Source organism: Musca autumnalis, unplaced genomic scaffold, assembly GCF_047663935.1.
Source record: "Musca autumnalis isolate F117 unplaced genomic scaffold, ASM4766393v1 scaffold_4, whole genome shotgun sequence".
In the NCBI taxonomy this organism is placed as follows: Eukaryota; Metazoa; Arthropoda; class Insecta; order Diptera; family Muscidae; genus Musca; species Musca autumnalis.
Window position 1 is genome coordinate 16,638,144 of NW_027411977.1, and position 22,646 is coordinate 16,660,789.

Here is a 22,646-nt window from a genome sequence, read left to right on the forward strand (position 1 = left end):
ATTATGGACCTGAAAATATATATAAACAATCCACGCTTTAAAAATCCACGCCTATGAAGCTTATTATGGACCTGAAAATATGTTTAAAGAATCCACGCTTTAAAAATCCACGCCTATGAAGCTTATTATGGACCTGAAAATATGTTTAAAGAATCCACGCTTTAAAAATCCACGCCTATGAAGCTTATTATGGACCTGAAAATATGTTTAAAGAATCCACGCTTTAAAAATCCACGCCTATGAAGCTTATTATGGACCTGAAAATATGTTTAAAGAATCCACGCTTTAAAAATCCACGCCTATGAAGCTTATTATGGACCTGAAAATATGTTTAAAGAATCCACGCTTTAAAAATCCACGCCTATGAAGCGTATTATGGACCTGAAAATATGTTTAAAGAATCCACGCTTTAAAAATCCACGCCTATGAAGCTTATTATGGACCTGAAAATATGTTTAAAGAATCCACGCTTTAAAAATCCACGCCTATGAAGCTTATTATGGACCTGAAAATATGTTTAAAGAATCCACGCTTTAAAAATCCACGCCTATGAAGCTTATTATGGACCTGAAAATATGTTTAAAGAATCCACGCTTTAAAAATCCACGCCTATGAAGCTTATTATGGACCTGAAAATATGTTTAAAGAATCCACGCTTTAAAAATCCACGCCTATGAAGCTTATTATGGACCTGAAAATATGTTTAAAGAATCCACGCTTTAAAAATCCACGCCTATGAAGCTTATTATGGACCTGAAAATATGTTTAAAGAATCCACGCTTTAAAAATCCACGCCTATGAAGCTTATTATGGACCTGAAAATATGTTTAAAGAATCCACGCTTTAAAAATCCACGCCTATGAAGCTTATTATGGACCTGAAAATATGTTTAAAGAATCCACGCTTTAAAAATCCACGCCTATGAAGCTTATTATGGACCTGAAAATATGTTTAAAGAATCCACGCTTTAAAAATCCACGCCTATGAAGCTTATTATGGACCTGAAAATATTTGAAAGAAATCCACGCCTATGAAGCTCATTATGGACCTGAAAACATTTGAAAGAAATCCACGCCTATTAAGCTCATTATGGACCTGAAAATATTTGAAAGAAATCCACGCCTATGAAGCTCATTATGGTCCTGAAAATATTTGAAAGAAATCCACGCCTATGAAGCTCATTATGGTCCTGAAAATATTTGAAAGAAATCCACGCCTATGAAGCTTATTATGGACCTGAAAATATTTGAAAGAAATCCACGCCTATGAAGCTCATTATGGACCTGAAAATATTTGAAAGAAATCCACGCCTATGAAGCTCATTATGGTCCTGAAAATATTTGAAAGAAATCCACGCCTATGAAGCTTATTATGGACCTGAAAATATTTGAAAGAAATCCACGCCTATGAAGCTCATTATGGACCTGAAAATATTTGAAAGAAATCCACGCCTATGAAGCTCATTATGGACCTGAAAATATTTGAAAGAAATCCACGCCTATGAAGCTCATTATGGACCTGAAAATATTTGAAAGAAATCCACGCCTATGAAGCTCATTATGGACCTGAAAATATTTGAAAGAAATCCACGCCTATGAAGCTCATTATGGACCTGAAAATATTTGAAAGAAATCCACGCCTATGAAGCTCATTATGGACCTGAAAATATTTGAAAGAAATCCACGCCTATGAAGCTCATTATGGACCTGAAAATATTTGAAAGAAATCCACGCCTATGAAGCTCATTATGGACCTGAAAATATTTGAAAGAAATCCACGCCTATGAAGTCAATTATGGATCTGAAAATATTTGAAAGAAATACACGCCTATGAAGCTCATTATGGACCTGAAAATATTTGAAAGAAATCCACGCCAATGAAGTCAATTATGGATCTGAAAATATTTGAAAGAAACACACGCCTAGAAGCTCATTATGGTCTTAAAAAATCCACGCTTTTACGATTTTATTATTACATCGCAATTTCTGTTTGCAATGATATCGGCCTCATATTATCCGAATAAACCAACACCAAATTTTTAAAGAATCCGCCCTTATGGGGCTCGTTATAAACCTGAAAATATTCGTAAGAAATCCGCGCTTATGAAGCTTTTTATGAAACTGAAAATATTTGTAAGAAATCCAAGCCTGTGATGCTCATTAAAGAATCCACGCTTATGGAGCTTTTTATGAAACTGAAAATATTTGTAAGAAATCCAAGCCTGTGATGCTCATTAAAGAATCCACGCTTATGGAGCTTATTATAGGTCTGAAAATATTTTTAAAGAATCCACGCTTGCGGAGCTCATTATTAATCTGAAAATATTTTTAAAGAATATAAATTTATGGAGTTCAATATTGGCCTCAAAATGTTTCAAAGAATCCACGCTGATGGAGCTCATAATTGGCCTGAAAATATTTTTAAAGAATCCACGCTTATGGATCTCATTATAAGCCTGAAAATATTTTGAAGAAATCCAAGCTTATGGAGCTCAATATTGGCCTGAAAATATATATAAACAATCCACGCTTTAAAAATCCACGCCTATGAAGCTTATTATGGACCTGAAAATATGTTTAAAGAATCCACGCTTTAAAAATCCACGCCTATGAAGCTTATTATGGACCTGAAAATATGTTTAAAGAATCCACGCTTTAAAAATCCACGCCTATGAAGCTTATTATGGACCTGAAAATATGTTTAAAGAATCCACGCTTTAAAAATCCACGCCTATGAAGCTTATTATGGACCTGAAAATATGTTTAAAGAATCCACGCTTTAAAAATCCACGCCTATGAAGCTTATTATGGACCTGAAAATATGTTTAAAGAATCCACGCTTTAAAAATCCACGCCTATGAAGCTTATTATGGACCTGAAAATATGTTTAAAGAATCCACGATTTAAAAATCCACGCCTATGAAGCTTATTATGGAACTGAAAATATGTTTAAAGAATCCACGCTTTAAAAATCCACGCCTATGAAGCTTATTATGGACCTGAAAATATGTTTAAAGAATCCACGCTTTAAAAATCCACGCCTATGAAGCTTATTATGGACCTGAAAATATCTTTAAAGAATCCACGCTTTAAAAATCCACGCCTATGAAGCTTATTATGGACCTGAAAATATGTTTAAAGAATCCACCCTTTAAAAATCCACGCCTATGAAGCTTATTATGGACCTGAAAATATTTGAAAGAAATCCACGCCTATGAAGCTCATTATGGACCTGAAAACATTTGAAAGAAATCCACGCCTATTAAGCTCATTATGGACCTGAAAATATTTGAAAGAAATCCACGCCTATGAAGCTCATTATGGACCTGAAAATATTTGAAAGAAATCCACGCCTATGAAGCTCATTATGGTCCTGAAAATATTTGAAAGAAATCCACGCCTATGAAGCTTATTATGGACCTGAAAATATTTGAAAGAAATCCACGCCTATGAAGCTCATTATGGACCTGAAAATATTTGAAAGAAATCCATGCCTATGAAGCTCATTATGGTCCTGAAAATATTTGAAAGAAATCCACGCCTATGAAGCTTATTATGGACCTGAAAATATTTGAAAGAAATCCACGCCTATGAAGCTCATTATGGACCTGAAAATATTTGAAAGAAATCCACGCCTATGAAGCTCATTATGGACCTGAAAATATTTGAAAGAAATCCACGCCTATGAAGCTCATTATGGACCTGAAAATATTTGAAAGAAATCCACGCCTATGAAGCTCATTATGGACCTGAAAATATTTGAAAGAAATCCACGCCTATGAAGCTCATTATGGACCTGAAAATATTTGAAAGAAATCCACGCCTATGAAGCTCATTATGGACCTGAAAATATTTGAAAGAAATCCACGCCTATGAAGCTCATTATGGACCTGAAAATATTTGAAAGAAATCCACGCCTATGAAGCTCATTATGGACCTGAAAATATTTGAAAGAAATCCACGCCTATGAAGCTCATTATGGACCTGAAAATATTTGAAAGAAATCCACGCCTATGAAGCTCATTATGGACCCGAAAATATTTGAAAGAAATCCACGCCTATGAAGAAATCCACGCCTATGAAGCTCATTATGGACCTGAAAATATTTGAAAGAAATCCACGCCTATGAAGCTCATTATGGACCTGAAAATATTTGAAAGAAATCCACGCCTATGAAGCTCATTATGGACCTGAAAATATTTGAAAGAAATCCACGCCTATGAAGCTCATTATGGACCTGAAAATATTTGAAAGAAATCCACGCCTATGAAGCTCATTATGGACCTGAAAATATTTGAAAGAAATCCACGCCTATGAAGCTCATTATGGTCCTGAAAATATTTGAAAGAAATCCACGCCTATGAAGCTTATTATGGACCTGAAAATATTTGAAAGAAATCCACGCCTATGAAGCTCATTATGGACCTGAAAATATTTGAAAGAAATCCATGCCTATGAAGCTCATTATGGTCCTGAAAATATTTGAAAGAAATCCACGCCTATGAAGCTCATTATGGACCTGAAAATATTTGAAAGAAATCCATGCCTATGAAGCTCATTATGGTCCTGAAAATATTTGAAAGAAATCCACGCCTATGAAGCTCATTATGGACCTGAAAATATTTGAAAGAAATCCACGCCTATGAAGCTCATTATGGACCTGAAAATATTTGAAAGAAATCCACGCCTATGAAGCTCATTATGGACCTGAAAATATTTGAAAGAAATCCACGCCTATGAAGCTCATTATGGACCTGAAAATATTTGAAAGAAATCCACGCCTATGAAGCTCATTATGGACCTGAAAATATTTGAAAGAAATCCACGCCTATGAAGCTCATTATGGACCCGAAAATATTTGAAAGAAATCCACGCCTATGAAGAAATCCACGCCTATGAAGCTCATTATGGACCTGAAAATATTTGAAAGAAATCCACGCCTATGAAGCTCATTATGGACCTGAAAATATTTGAAAGAAATCCACGCCTATGAAGCTCATTATGGACCTGAAAATATTTGAAAGAAATCCACGCCTATGAAGCTCATTATGGACCTGAAAATATTTGAAAGAAATCCACGCCTATGAAGCTCATTATGGACCTGAAAATATTTGAAAGAAATCCACGCCTATGAAGCTCATTATGGTCCTGAAAATATTTGAAAGAAATCCACGCCTATGAAGCTTATTATGGACCTGAAAATATTTGAAAGAAATCCACGCCTATGAAGCTCATTATGGACCTGAAAATATTTGAAAGAAATCCATGCCTATGAAGCTCATTATGGTCCTGAAAATATTTGAAAGAAATCCACGCCTATGAAGCTTATTATGGACCTGAAAATATTTGAAAGAAATCCACGCCTATGAAGCTCATTATGGACCTGAAAATATTTGAAAGAAATCCACGCCTATGAAGCTCATTATGGACCTGAAAATATTTGAAAGAAATCCACGCCTATGAAGCTCATTATGGACCTGAAAATATTTGAAAGAAATCCACGCCTATGAAGCTCATTATGGACCTGAAAATATTTGAAAGAAATCCACGCCTATGAAGCTCATTATGGACCTGAAAATATTTGAAAGAAATCCACGCCTATGAAGCTCATTATGGACCTGAAAATATTTGAAAGAAATCCACGCCTATGAAGCTCATTATGGACCTGAAAATATTTGAAAGAAATCCACGCCTATGAAGCTCATTATGGACCTGAAAATATTTGAAAGAAATCCACGCCTATGAAGCTCATTATGGACCCGAAAATATTTGAAAGAAATCCACGCCTATGAAGAAATCCACGCCTATGAAGCTCATTATGGACCTGAAAATATTTGAAAGAAATCCACGCCTATGAAGCTCATTATGGACCTGAAAATATTTGAAAGAAATCCACGCCTATGAAGCTCATTATGGACCTGAAAATATTTGAAAGAAATCCACGCCTATGAAGCTCATTATGGACCTGAAAATATTTGAAAGAAATCCACGCCTATGAAGCTCATTATGGACCTGAAAATATTTGAAAGAAATCCACGCCTATGAAGCTCATTATGGACCTGAAAATATTTGAAAGAAATCCACGCCTATGAAGCTCATTATGGACCTGAAAATATTTGAAAGAAATCCACGCCTATGAAGCTCATTATGGACCTGAAAATATTTGAAAGAAATCCACGCCTATGAAGCTCATTATGGACCTGAAAATATTTGAAAGAAATCCACGCCTATGAAGCTCATTATGGACCTGAAAATATTTGAAAGAAATCCACGCCTATGAAGCTCATTATGGACCTGAAAATATTTGAAAGAAATCCACGCCTATGAAGCTCATTATGGACCTGAAAATATTTGAAAGAAATCCACGCCTATGAAGCTCATTATGGACCTGAAAATATTTGAAAGAAATCCACGCCTATGAAGCTCATTATGGACCTGAAAATATTTGAAAGAAATCCACGCCTATGAAGCTCATTATGGACCTGAAAATATTTGAAAGAAATCCACGCCTATGAAGCTCATTATGGACCTGAAAATATTTGAAAGAAATCCACGCCTATGAAGCTCATTATGGACCTGAAAATATTTGAAAGAAATCCACGCCTATGAAGCTCATTATGGACCTGAAAATATTTGAAAGAAATCCACGCCTATGAAGCTCATTATGGACCTGAAAATATTTGAAAGAAATCCACGCCTATGAAGCTCATTATGGACCTGAAAATATTTGAAAGAAATCCACGCCTATGAAGCTCATTATGGACCTGAAAATATTTGAAAGAAATCCACGCCTATGAAGCTCATTATGGACCTGAAAATATTTGAAAGAAATCCACGCCTATGAAGCTCATTATGGACCTGAAAATATTTGAAAGAAATCCACGCCTATGAAGCTCATTATGGACCTGAAAATATTTGAAAGAAATCCACGCCTATGAAGCTCATTATGGACCTGAAAATATTTGAAAGAAATCCACGCCTATGAAGCTCATTATGGACCTGAAAATATTTGAAAGAAATCCACGCCTATGAAGCTCATTATGGACCTGAAAATATTTGAAAGAAATCCACGCCTATGAAGCTCATTATGGACCTGAAAATATTTGAAAGAAATCCACGCCTATGAAGCTCATTATGGACCTGAAAATATTTGAAAGAAATCCACGCCTATGAAGCTCATTATGGACCTGAAAATATTTGAAAGAAATCCACGCCTATGAAGCTCATTATGGACCTGAAAATATTTGAAAGAAATCCACGCCTATGAAGCTCATTATGGACCTGAAAATATTTGAAAGAAATCCACGCCTATGAAGCTCATTATGGACCTGAAAATATTTGAAGGAAATCCACGCCTGTGAAGCTCATTAGGGACCTGAAAATATTTTAAAGAAATCCACGCCTATGAAGCTCATTATGGACCTGAAAATATTTGAAAGAAATCCACGCCAATGAAGTCAATTATGGATCTGAAAATATTTGAAAGAAATCCACGCCTAGAAGCTCATTATGGTCTTAAAAAATCCACGCTTTTACGATTTTATTATTACATCGCAATTTCTGTTTGCAATGATATCGGCCTCATATTATCCGAATAAACCAACACCAAATTTTTAAAGAATCCGCCCTTATGGGGCTCGTTATTAACCTGAAAATATTCGTAAGAAATCCGCGCTTATGAAGCTTTTTATGAAACTGAAAATATTTGTAAGAAATCCAAGCCTGTGATGCTCATTATGGACTTGAAAATATTTATAAGAAATCCACGGCAAAAGCTCATAATTCGTAAGAAATCCGCGCTTATGAAGCTCCTTATAGATCTGAAAATATTTGTAAGAAATCCATGCCTATGAAGCTCATTATGAACCTGAAAATATTTGTGAAAAATCCAAAGCCGACTTATAATTTCTTTTTTGACTACATTTTATTGTGCCCTCTTGCTCTCTCGATCTATGTACATACCATACATGCCTATCATTTAACATTATTTCCCCAAACATGGTTAGACATGTAGCATATCACTTGCAAAAAAACATTTATTTCAAAAGGAGATCAAACCTCCTCACTAGAAGTGATTTTCTGTTCATTCAAACAAGACAACAAAAGACAAGGGTTAACAGTCTAGAACTTCGACATTGTTATCTTAATAGGCGCAACTATCAAACTTGGTACACACGCAGCAGAGCACGCATTATTCACCAACCAACATAACCCTTCGCCAGCCCTCAAGTTCATCAACTGTGCCAAATACAGACGCAATTGGAGACAATCTTGATAACACTTGAAAATAAAAAAAAGAATTGACAATTTTATGAATTGTTTTAAACGAGCCAAAAAGGATGCCCACATTTATCTCCAAGCTCATCATCTGCAAAAGCCCACCACCATCACCAGGCAGAGTTGTCTATATATGGCAAGCAAGGTCATCAGCTATAACATGAAATACTCATTCCATGCCGAAGCATAGAGTTAAAATCATCCTCTCTGATATTAATAAAATTTCAGCAATAAAGTCCAAATGGTAAGGACTTTAAGTGGCAGACATTCAAACGCCAGTTATTGAATGTCCTTAGGGTCCTGTTAATAACGTTGTTGTTATTAATGAGCATAAACACAGCAAAATAATTATGATTCCATGAAATTCCTTAAGACAATGAATAACTCTTGCCGACTCTGTTGTAACACTTTGATAGGCTTAGAGTCCAGATTGTCTGTTCGTCGTGTTGTAGAAAGGGGTGAGTTTCTGTTTTCTCCCCCTTCTGCAATGGGCATGAAGTTGTGTGCAAAAGTTTATTAATTTTAATTGGCCTTAAGATAAAAATTCTGAAAAATTATGACTGTTGAAATTTGCTATTAAAAATTACAAAGCTAATAAAATTTCAAAATAATTATTAGACAGGGTTTGTTGTTGTTACAAATGTGTAAAAGATGGGATTTGTAAGGAGGGGAAGTTATGATTAGAGAAGTTATGTGGGCACTTCAATTCTTTAAACATTCAAACGACAAACACAAAAATATAGAACTGGAGCTCTTCAAGAAATCGAAGATTATATTCCTGCTATTCTTTAAACTCCATCATTGTACCAAATATAAATTATTAAAAATCATTGTGTATAATCCGCCTTGTGGGATGTTTTCGTTACCAGTTCCCGTTTACCAGTTTACCTCTTTTAAACTCATGTTTTCCAGAAAACAAACGTATAAAATGACAACTTTTGGAACAAGGCACGCACAAATTGGTGACGAAACAAACAGAAGAACTCCGATAGATAGTTGAACTGATGGATGGATTGCCACAATTCAATGGATGACTGTAGTGTATGAAATCATTGCGTCTCCAATCCGAATAAAAGGATAGTTTTTGTATTTTGTATTTGTTTAAAAAATATGGACCTGAAAATATTTGAAAGAAATCCACGCCTATGAAGCTCATTATGGACCTGAAAATATTTGAAAGAAATCCACGCCTATGAAGCTCATTATGGACCTGAAAATATTTGAAGGAAATCCACGCCTGTGAAGCTCATTAGGGACCTGAAAATATTTTAAAGAAATCCACGCCTATGAAGCTCATTATGGACCTGAAAATATTTGAAAGAAATCCACGCCAATGAAGTCAATTATGGATCTGAAAATATTTGAAAGAAATCCACGCCTAGAAGCTCATTATGGTCTTAAAAAATCCACGCTTTTACGATTTTATTATTACATCGCAATTTCTGTTTGCAATGATATCGGCCTCATATTATCCGAATAAACCAACACCAAATTTTTAAAGAATCCGCCCTTATGGGGCTCGTTATTAACCTGAAAATATTCGTAAGAAATCCGCGCTTATGAAGCTTTTTATGAAACTGAAAATATTTGTAAGAAATCCAAGCCTGTGATGCTCATTATGGACTTGAAAATATTTATAAGAAATCCACGGCAAAAGCTCATAATTCGTAAGAAATCCGCGCTTATGAAGCTCCTTATAGATCTGAAAATATTTGTAAGAAATCCATGCCTATGAAGCTCATTATGAACCTGAAAATATTTGTGAAAAATCCAAAGCCGACTTATAATTTCTTTTTTGACTACATTTTATTGTGCCCTCTTGCTCTCTCGATCTATGTACATACCATACATGCCTATCATTTAACATTATTTCCCCAAACATGGTTAGACATGTAGCATATCACTTGCAAAAAAACATTTATTTCAAAAGGAGATCAAACCTCCTCACTAGAAGTGATTTTCTGTTCATTCAAACAAGACAACAAAAGACAAGGGTTAACAGTCTAGAACTTCGACATTGTTATCTTAATAGGCGCAACTATCAAACTTGGTACACACGCAGCAGAGCACGCATTATTCACCAACCAACATAACCCTTCGCCAGCCCTCAAGTTCATCAACTGTGCCAAATACAGACGCAATTGGAGACAATCTTGATAACACTTGAAAATAAAAAAAGAATTGACAATTTTATGAATTGTTTTAAACGAGCCAAAAAGGATGCCCACATTTATCTCCAAGCTCATCATCTGCAAAAGCCCACCACCATCACCAGGCAGAGTTGTCTATATATGGCAAGCAAGGTCATCAGCTATAACATGAAATACTCATTCCATGCCGAAGCATAGAGTTAAAATCATCCTCTCTGATATTAATAAAATTTCAGCAATAAAGTCCAAATGGTAAGGACTTTAAGTGGCAGACATTCAAACGCCAGTTATTGAATGTCCTTAGGGTCCTGTTAATAACGTTGTTGTTATTAATGAGCATAAACACAGCAAAATAATTATGATTCCATGAAATTCCTTAAGACAATGAATAACTCTTGCCGACTCTGTTGTAACACTTTGATAGGCTTAGAGTCCAGATTGTCTGTTCGTCGTGTTGTAGAAAGGGGTGAGTTTCTGTTTTCTCCCCCTTCTGCAATGGGCATGAAGTTGTGTGCAAAAGTTTATTAATTTTAATTGGCCTTAAGATAAAAATTCTGAAAAATTATGACTGTTGAAATTTGCTATTAAAAATTACAAAGCTAATAAAATTTCAAAATAATTATTAGACAGGGTTTGTTGTTGTTACAAATGTGTAAAAGATGGGATTTGTAAGGAGGGGAAGTTATGATTAGAGAAGTTATGTGGGCACTTCAATTCTTTAAACATTCAAACGACAAACACAAAAATATAGAACTGGAGCTCTTCAAGAAATCGAAGATTATATTCCTGCTATTCTTTAAACTCCATCATTGTACCAAATATAAATTATTAAAAATCATTGTGTATAATCCGCCTTGTGGGATGTTTTCGTTACCAGTTCCCGTTTACCAGTTTACCTCTTTTAAACTCATGTTTTCCAGAAAACAAACGTATAAAATGACAACTTTTGGAACAAGGCACGCACAAATTGGTGACGAAACAAACAGAAGAACTCCGATAGATAGTTGAACTGATGGATGGATTGCCACAATTCAATGGATGACTGTAGTGTATGAAATCATTGCGTCTCCAATCCGAATAAAAGGATAGTTTTTGTATTTTGTATTTGTTTAAAAAATACCAGAGGTACGCAAACCATTCAAATAACAAGACAAAATCGATGCATGTATATTTCCAATACATATATAAATCTATGTAAGTAAATATACGGTATAAAAACACACCCCAGCGAAAATAAATGAAAGTGGTTTAAAGTGAAGTAATGATTTCTCCGGTTCTTCTGATCCCATCAACAAATATATGGACATATATTCAAAGCTCCATTTTTTATTTTTTTTTTCAGGATCTTTGGACAAATTCAAGAATTCAATAACTATGTCGATGATATGTCCGCATCGATCTCTCTGATGAACGACTCATTATTATTGACTGCTATAGAAAATTTGCCTCTACACTGAACTAAAGTTCTGGGGAGTACACAAGACGTTGCTGATGATCAGTTTGGACTCTATATGGAACAATCTGACACAATGTGATTTCTCGCTAAAAACCCATATGACAAACTTGTTTTACCAAGATTCGACCCGGAAGCATACAGGATCAGTGTATCAACCAGCGTCTCCCTCCTCAGAGTACATCAGGGCGGCAAAAAAAAAAAACAAAAAAAAATTTTAGAACGCCTACATTCTAATTTTATGGCGATCAGTTAACGTTGGACAATAAATGCGACATTTATAGCATTGTCGCATTTATTGTCCAATCGGTGAAAAAAACTTTACCAGTTTATTGTTGTGGCTAAAAACGATTTCTACAGAAATGTATGATGATCGGTTAACGATGACCCGTGCCCACTGATCGATTTCCATAATACTTTGTACGGGGGTCAAAGTCGAATTTTCAGGAAATCTGGCCACTTTATTGTCCAATATATGACAACATTTTACCAGTTCATTGCTTTGGCTAAAAAACGAAACCTACAAGAATGTGTGAACATCAGCTCCGATTTTTAATATTAGCTATAGTATGGGAACCAAATTACCTACAATTTGTAATATATTAATATTGGAGAAAATCAAAATCTGGCTCGATTTTCATTAATTTTTTGTAGAGATATTTTTTTAAGTAACAACACTGAACTGATAAAGTTTGTTCATCGATTTGGCAATAAATGCGGCCTTTAGAGCATTTTCGTGAAAATTCATCCTTGGTCCCATACAAATTACTATGGAAACAAAGATCGCTCAGGTAGCACGGGTTAACATTAACCGATCGCCATAACAGTTCTTATATAAGATTTTTGGAATAACCCAGGACCAATATGTATATATTCGGTTGGTCAAACATAGGTGATATAGAATAGATGTAGGGTGTGTGTGTGCATTTTACGAGTTGTTCTATATTTTTGTAACTTAATTATAACCTCGAAAGTTAAGTCGAGGAAACAGTGGAGTTCAGATGAATATCATGGTTGCGGAGTTGCAGAAAACCAAGCTCAATAAATACTGCAGCTTATATCGTTCTGATAGCAACTATCCGACATACAGATGAAAGATCGCTCCAGAAGTGGAGGTGTGGTTTTCCTGTTGCACCCGGTTGTTCAAAACGGACCTATCTCGCTTGAGCCTAGCTCCAATGGAATGTGTGATGGTAGCAGTCGGATGTGGAAATGTCGATGTAGAGCTGTTTATCGTATACATTCCAGCGATAAATAGCTGCAATCCAGGTTATAGGCCCAACATTAGCTCGATTTAATCCACAGTAGTAGTTGTGTTCCGGCTAAATAGATTGATAGCTCTACGTTTTGCATTCTCAATGAGGAAGCCATATTTCGCCACAGGTAGACTTCGTATGACCTGGTGTTAGAAATGACGTCACCAGGTATCCCGACGTTTCTGTTGGGTTACGCCATAAGCAGACCATCCAACATCATCACCTCTAAACGCCGCACTTTCATCAGTCGCGAAAAGGTAGTTGGCCTATTTTCAGAGAGTTTACCGCTTCGGAGAACAACCCAACGTTTCTGATATTCTGGTAGTAGAAAGGACGTTCAGCGATATCAACACAGCTGCAGCAACGATCAATGAGCTTCCAGAATTAGCGGAGAGTGCCATAGTTCGCCATAACAAAAATAACACTTTACTAATAACTGATACTACTCGTGGTAATGGATGGTTCCGAAGGTACTTACGCAAGCAGACAAGGTAGTGTTTGGTGTGTATGAGAGAAAAATTCTTCAAAGATTTACGTGCAAATATGGCTTGACGGTAAAGTTGGGTAATCTCTCCCCTTAGTTCTCTCCCCTAGTTCCAGAACGTACGAGTAACGTCATAAAATTAACGTGTGATATTACGTATACGCAGTTTGTTCATACAAATGATGTGGGCCATTAAGACTGCGTTGTGAAATAAATAGTCCCATATAGTTCATTTGGCACAACTCAAGTTGACGGTGAATATCGTCGTCGTATGAACCATGAGCTGTATCAGCTATACAACGACCTCGGCATAGTTAAACGTATCGATATACAACAATTACGTTGGTTAGGCCATTTCATAAAAATGAGCGATGATGAACCCACTAAAAACAGGCCGCAGGACTGGAGCGCCAAAGCTTTGAAGAAATAAACAAGGGGAAGACTGGATCGAAAAGGGCGGTATTCCAAATTGAAGAAATATAGCAACAAATAGAGAAGAATGCAAATCATTTCTTATAGGACAAATGTCCTGTAGAGGGCCAAAGCGATCTTATCGCCTCTTTTCGAGCAAGGGGTACGCAAATATTCTCCACTATATCGACGGCCACTCTGCGAAGATGAGCAACGAACTGAATATCCTGATGGTTATAATACTACACCCAGATTCTGGGGGTCAAATTTGACAATTGCTCAGCTATTTGCGACAAGCTGAAATGTAAGAACAATGTCTTAGCAGGCAGTATATACAAGGTGGCGCAAAAGTAAACTTCCGATGTTTTTTGGCTGTAATTAAAAAAAAAATAAAAACTTTGATTCTTCTTGTGGGTTATTTTTATTTGGTCTTTTAATTTTTTTACATCAAGTCGAGAATATGGTGTCAGATAAATGGCCGTCGCCACAGTTTATTGTCATTTGAGCCCTATTTATGGCATTTTCCATCACTTTGGCCAAAATTTCCGGCGATAGGTCCTCACATTCTTGACGGATATTGCCTTTAAGAGCTGAAAGAGTCTGAGGCTTGTTGACATAAACCCGCGACTTCAAAAAGCCCCTACAAAAAGAAGTTTGGAGCGATCAAATCAAGCGATCTTGCTGGCCAGTGCAAATCGCCAAAACGGGAGATTAGGCGTCCGGGAAATGCATCCTTCAGCATATCGGTTGTGGAACGTGCAGTGTGTGCACCGTCCTGCTGAAACCACATTTTTTCCAATCCCAATTCATCAAGTTGCGTAAATTTTGCTTATTTACGTACCCGCTAAGATGGAAATGCGCCTCATCACCCATGATTATTTTTGATGAAAAATCATCTTCCTCTTGGTGGTGATTAAGGATAGGGTTCTGGAGCAGTGCAGCGTAACATTGTTTATTAGCGTGTATTTCGCATGTGTTTACTACACAAATGTCAAAACAAAACTGACATTAGGGGAGGATTACTTTTGCGCCACCTTGTATAATGCATCCCTAGTGTGGTCCGGGATTAAAGAATTTGTACATATTTTCGTTCGTGATGTAGTTTTTTTCATAATATTCAAATTTGTCAGAATGCTTAAGGCAAATTTTGAATGCTTGAGACAAATTTTCTATCCGAATGGGTTGTATATAACAATTTATGTTCCCAGATATAGAAAACAACCCTATTAAAATGTCAATATAGTTCCACGTTTAAGTATAGCGCCATATAATTCCTTTGCTTGATGTCAAATTTTATAGGTTTTTGAGAATTTTACCCTTTTAAGCGAAGATCATTTTTAGTATTAATTTTTTAATTAATTCCTCGTGGTTTTTAGTCGTCCTAAACTGGAGTAAATCACAAAAATGTCGAACTTTTGGGAGGAACACAAGGGAATGAACAGATATATGTAGTTAATTTTGGAACTTGATCTATATTTGGGATACATATTGATGAGCAAGGTTTGGACCAAATCGATTATTCGCTTCGAGTATTATCATGCGTACTAGCCGCTTTACTTGGAGTCCGTACATTATTTTAGAGAAAATCCCGAATGTAGATTTTTGTGGACCTTTTAAATAATATTTGTAATACTAACAATATGTGTAGGGTTTGGCTTTGTGCGATTGTGTGCCATTGTCTCTTCAGTAAATGCTATCTTCTTTTTTTGTCAGTTATGAGAGTTGCGTAAAGTCAATGCTCCTTCTGTGGAAGCACGTAGCAATGGATATTTTTTGTGTGTTTTGTTTTGAAGTTGCTGTATGATGGCAAAGCAACAGCCAAATGACAAACGTTTCGAATGGGGTTTGTTTTATATCTCCAGTTGGTTGGATTGTTGGACGAATGCTTGAATCATTGTTGTACATGTAGTGTGTGAGAAGGAGCACCAGCGGCAGCGACAGTGATGGCGGCGGGTCTGTGGCGGAATACTACCGTTTATGCTCACATGTCCCATTGCCAACGTTTCAATATCATAATGTACTCGTCATCATTGCCACATCAGAAACAGCCTTATGAACCGACATTCTAGTACCCCAAGTCATGTGCCCGTCACACAAAACGCATGCAGGCAACCAACCAACAATCCATCTATCTATTTATCCATCCAGCCAGCCAGCTATTCATTCATTTATCTATAAGGCGGCCTGGGAACGCATAGCTGCGTTCTCGACCGTAGATCACGTTTGGCGAAGGCTTCCGGTCGTTGTCAATGTACAATTCAAAAACCCAAAAGCAGGCAAGCGAGCAGCAACAGCAACACTATGACTATGGTTTGTGTTGTTGGCGGCGGTGGCGGCGGCAGCCCATGTTTTTAACTCCAAATAGACGTCATAAGTAGTTGTCGTATAGCAGCTACATTCATCAGCGGTCATTTGGAGGTTCTACAGAACAGAACATTTTAAAGTGTGTGTACCCCTCCCCCACCGATAAGTATGATACGTTTTGTTATTTTTTTATTTCAATTTTGTTTAAATGTTTTAAGCTGCCAAAACCAGCAACAACACAACTCTGCAGCACCAGCAATACCATTTAAATACGTTGAGCATTTCCCCAATACAAAAGCAAACGAAGAAAAAAAAAAGAAGGCGAACCTTTACAACTGCCATTGTTGAATGTCACATAGTTGCTGGATGTACATACGTCTCCGGTAACACATAATAACATTTTACGGCTGTTCATACTACGTGATTTACGCTGTTCGCGGCTCACTAGACAAAAGTCATAGGGATAACGTCTTAAGTTGTAGCCAAAAGGAAATGCACTCTACCTCAGAAAATGTCTTCGAAATTGAGGAAATCCAGGTTGTATTAATTTCTTTAAGAACTGTTTCTTTAACAACATTCAATGATCAGTTTCGAAATTATTGTAGGAAATCATTTTCCGTTGCGTAATCGAAGCTTTTTGTCATACGGTAAAATGTTTCACTTCTTTTGAGGAATCGGTTCTGAGTAAATTTTCATATTTGAATTTCACAAGTTTCGGACCAAGTACTGTGGTACGGTACCAACATGTGAAGCCACATGATAAAATAGCATGTAAAATTGTCTTCAAATGTTAAGGCAGAACAATCATCTTAGATAATTGCTGAATATAGTCGGGTTTTTAAGTAGTTACTTCAATCTAATCCTAAAGTTCATAGTTCCTTGTCGCAGATTACTGCGACATGTGAGCACGACGTGAAGAAGTTGATCAATGTGACCCTTACAATATTAATTTAGTTAGTGGTCGAAATTCTGTTACCATCGACCAGGAGATTTAACACTGTGCTCATCACCGCAGTTCATGTTGTGAATAGAGTGGCCGTAGACTTAGTGAGGCATAGAGTATTCCATATTCCTCACCCTCATAATAAAAAAAAATATTCCTCACCCGGAAAAAGATGGTAAAATCGATCAAAAAGAAGTTCAGCCTTTTACAAATGTCATTAGGGAAAAACCCGGCTCCAAGATCTCAAAAAATCTCATTGCCGTCTGGTAAGGGTGGAATATAGGAAAGGTAGAGGTTAAGCAGTTTAGGAGATATTACCCCACCATGGGAAATTGCTTGGTTCACTCTACGGGTTTCAAACTTGAACGGAGTGTAGACGACGCATAGTGTTGCCGAGTGGACGAAAATCAAAAAATGTTATGTTAGCTTTTAAATAGGTTTATATTTTTTTCTAACAGTAAACACATCCGATACAACGAATTTGAAAGAATTTTGTCTATATGTGCATCCATAATGAAGTTATAGGTCTTTAAATATGAACAAGTAAAAAAGGGTCAGTCGGCTATCCGACAGATATACATATACCCTCAGCCAATGTGAAGTGAAACTTTCACCTACGGACAGATCGAATGTATTAAGGTCTTTTCATAATTTGTGGCCTTTTTTGGACATTTGAAATTATCGACATAAATGTGGATTAGGAAGTAACTGCACTAAGCAGGGAGGACCGAAATGGGCCATTTTAGAAGTTAAAATAAATTTTGACAAAATTGGTTGCCCTATTCAAGTGATATCGTCCTAGCATTTTAGTGACATTTTGTAAATATTGGGGAGAAGTACCGGAAGTTGTGGACCGGTATTACCCCATAAAACTAAGTTTGGATATAATATGACGAAGGCCAAATGTTGGACCCAATCGGTTGAACAGTTCGAGAGTTATCGTGCTCTCCGACCGCCACATATGGTGACATAGGGATTTTTTTACACCTTTCGGGCTGTTTTCCTACGAAATATGGACTTGCCCCTGAAAAAGCTTTTACCGTCGTAATGGAGGTAGCGAATGCAAATCGATTCAACAAAAATAAAAGTGATTCGAAATCAGGTCTTAAAGTGAACTTATCCGAAATTTTGTGTGAGAGGTACCAGAAGGAGGAGACAAATATAGTCCATATTCGAATCTGATCTATATCTGGTAGAAATATTAGGATGTGCAAAGTATGGATTACATCGGTCACTCCCTTCAAGAGTTATCGTGCGCACAATTTTTCCGAAAATTTTTTTTAACATTTGAGGGGGAGGTACCTGTAGGAGTGAACCGATATGGTTTATCTTTGAATTTAAACTATGTTTGGACAAAATATTGCGAATGCCAAACATAGGGGTTTTTTGCATCTTTCAGGCTATTTGCTCAGGAAGTATGGACTTGCCCCCGTCGTATGGGGGCAATGAATACAAGTTGTTGCAACAAAAATCAAAGCGATTTGAGAGCAGGTCCTAATCTGAACTTATCCGAAATTTTGTGTGTGAGGTACCCGAAGGAGTAGACCGATTGAGTCCATATTTGAACCTCATTTAAGCATAGTAGAAATTTCACGATGTCCAAAGTATTGATCAAATCGGTTACTTCCTTCAAGAGTTATCGTGTGGACAAAATTTCCGAACATTTTCGAACTTTTGTGGGGGAGGCACCGGACGGAGTGGACCGATATAGCCCATCTTCGAACTTAAACTAAATTTGGGCAAAATATTACGAAAGCCAAATTTTGGACCGAATCGGTTGCTCCGTTCGAGAGTTATCGTGCGCTCCAGCCAGACAGACATACGGACTGACATTGCTCAATCGACTCCGAATTGTCTAAAACACATTTCGTCTAAACATACTTGGGGTTTAAAACCATCATTTCGATGAGGCACATTTTGACCGTATGAAAGTGTATACACCCTCGTTAGCATAAATGCTGAGGGTATAAAAATATTTCCCAGGTAATCTAAGCGATAATCATATGAAAAATATACGAAATTTAAAATAAAATTTTCTGAAAAGTTTGTGGGCTATACTTATAAAATTTTAGTACAAAAAGTTTAAAAATTTAAATTTGATAAAAAATATAAATTCTTAATATTTCGTAAAGTATATCTTTTGATTGCCACTTATTGCAACCTTGGCTCTTGATTTCCGTTAATTGGACTGGACATCTCTTCCGAAGCGATATGTGTAAAAACATTCTGCCCATCCCTGCAACCTTCTGAGATATATCGGTTCAGATTTTATATATCCCCCATATATATCTTTTTCCGATTTTGCTACAACTTGCTTAATGTTGATCAAATAGCCTTCAAATTTAGTAAGTGTTACTTTCTTAGGCCCCTGAATAGCTACACAGATTTTCACAAAAATCGGTTCAGATTTGGATATAGCCCCCATATATATCTTTCCCCGATTTTGCTATAATTCTGTAAATTTTAATCGAAAAGCCTTCAAAAATTTTATGTGATATTTTATTAGGCCCATAAGTAGTTTCACCGATTTTCATAAAAATCGGTTCAGATTTGGATATAGCCCTCTTATATATATTCCCCCGTTTTTGCTATAACTCGCTCAATTTTTGAAACATCTCATGTTAAATTTGAAGGCTATTCATAAATAATTGAGCGATTTATAGCAAAATCGGGGAAAGATATATATGGAAGCTATATCCAAAACTGAACCGATTTTTATGAAAATCGGTGAAACTGCTCAATGGCCTAAAATTTGAATGCTATTCGATTAAAATTGACCGAGTTATCGCAAAATCGGGGAAAGGTACAATATATGGGGGCTATATCCAAATCTGAACCGATTTTTGTGAAAATTGGTAGAGCTTCTCAGGGGAATAAGGAAATATTCGATCAAAATTGACCGAGTTATAGCAAAATCGGGGAAAGATATATATATATATGAACAGATATGTACCGAAGTTGACATTTTTCATTCCTATGCTCTTATAGTACTTGTGCAAAATTCATCAACCTAGGTCAAATCCTTTTTTTTGTCCACTTTTGTATGGAAGCGGCAACACTGTGCGACGTCTGCTTAAAGCGTGAATTGCTTGACATTATCTAAAGTTTTTGATAAGTCGAGCACCACAAAAACTTTCCTACCACAGGACTTTTTCTAGTTCTTAAGATGGTGCGTATGAAACCCATGCTGATGGTCGGCAACTGGACAGATGTTTCTGATGCTTGGAAGGAGTAAAGCCACAAAGGTCTTTGCTACGGGCTACAAAGCAAAATCGGTATGTACGATTCACTTTTGCTGGTATCCTTACATGGCTTTAGTAGCGGGAGCACTGGTCCTGTTTCCAGACTTCGGGCACGATGCGGGTGGCTAGCAATAGGTTGAGAAATTTTCTGAGAAACTAAACTCCTTGGCTCATCTAGCTGTTTCAGAATAACCATGGAGATTTCGTCAAAGCTCAACTCATTAGCTTATTTTGCGTTAATCTTTGGCAGGAAGTGATCTAGATGCAGAACTTTCCACCACTTTTGTCTGAAGTCTTGCAATCTTTCTTCTCTGAATTCGATAGTGACTGAACCACAATTGTGCACAATTTAATTATTCCAGCTCCAATGTAGCAACTCTCCAGATGGTCTAGCCCCTTGTTCCGTTTGTGCTCAACGACCAACCTGTTAACTTTCAGTGTCAGCTCTATGATTCTGGGGTCATTGGTGTTCCATCGAAAGCCCATCACGATCATTTGCTAGTCCCGCCGCCCCTGTTGGTAGATTTGGTCGCACTTCGAGTGTTTGACCAGCACTTATAAAGCGGGAGACTGCAGTAGTGATGTTGTCCCGGGTCGTCTTCTGCTACCAGTTTTGGCAGTTCTCTGAAGCGGTGATTGGCGAACTCTATGAAATTAGTCCAATTTTCCTATACTTGATTCAAGAACGGCGTTCGGAGGCGATTAAGTCGTTCGATCATCTTATGGAGATAATTGTCTTGGGAGATGGCGTGACCCAAAAGAAATGACTGGTTGCCAGGTTACGTCATGTCTCAAGTCAGATATTAAGATGGTTATGTCTGGCGAACAGTTCCACTCTCCGTTAATTGTGGTAGAGTTGTCCCCATTGACTGTACAAAACGTACAGCTATCAATCTGCTCAGCCTGCGCTATATTCCTCTGTTTTTTACCTATGATCAAATGCCACAATTCATGATGACCTTTAAAGTTCGCTATGACCAGTCAGACTTATGTTGGGCCAGGAGCATATGTATATGTGCTCCATGTATACGCTATCGGTTCGATGTAAACGCTAACTAAAGTAGCTTAGCTTTGGAACCTCCACACATATCCGGGCCATTTAAGGCATTTTAAATGAGATAAGTGTGTATTGTACAGCTTCTACTGGGAAATTTGGTCTCACTTCGGGTATTCGACCAGCAGGTATGTTAATAAACAGCGAGCGCCTATTATGGTGTACCGGAATGTCATTTGTGCTGCCCGAACATCATAGGCGTTTGGGAAATTTCTAAAACGCTGATGTGTGGTGATTGGTGAAGTGCGGCATTCAGAGATGGTGAAGTCGGGCGGTCTGTTGATGGAGACAGGTTGTATAACCTAAAAGAAATGACGGGTTTTCAGGCGACGCCATTTGTCAAACCATTGACATGACGCTTATGTCTGGCAAACTCTGGGGTTTTGAGGTGTCCTCATTGACCGTGCAAACCGGCGGGTTATATACGTTTAGCAACGGTACCTCAGATGATGCACACCTGACTGCTAACCTCTATACATTGCCTCTATATGCGGCACATTAGAGCCAACCTCAAGCGAGATAAATCTTTGGTGGACAGACTGGTGCAACTTGAAGGTAAGTCCCCACCTCCACTTCTGATGTGATTCTTTCATAGTAACCTGCAGTTGCTGATGATCTTGGTTTCCTGCAGCGACCCGACCATAATATTCTACGGACTGAAAAAGTCCACTATTTCCTGGACCATACCTCGGAGTCAATGGCAATTGAATTTCAAAATATAAGAATATCAACGACCAGTGTTAAATGCTGCGTGTGGGGATACTGTAAGGGAAAGGCGGCATCGTGGATGTCTCGTATTCTGACTCACGTAGCATGCAACAACATATTCACTGATGACTCCAAACAAACTTTAAGATGGGCCCATTCCCGTCATCCCGAAGCTTGAGTGCGGTGGATGCGAGCACATCCATATTGTACCAGGGCTTTCCTCCGTCCTGGCACGGACTAAAAACTCCAGAAGCAGGCAAACTGACATATACTGCTCCTAACACAAAATAGCTTTACAAATACAAGCATATGTACACTCCACGTCAGTAGAATAGAACACCTAAATTTTTGTTAATGTTAGCGTA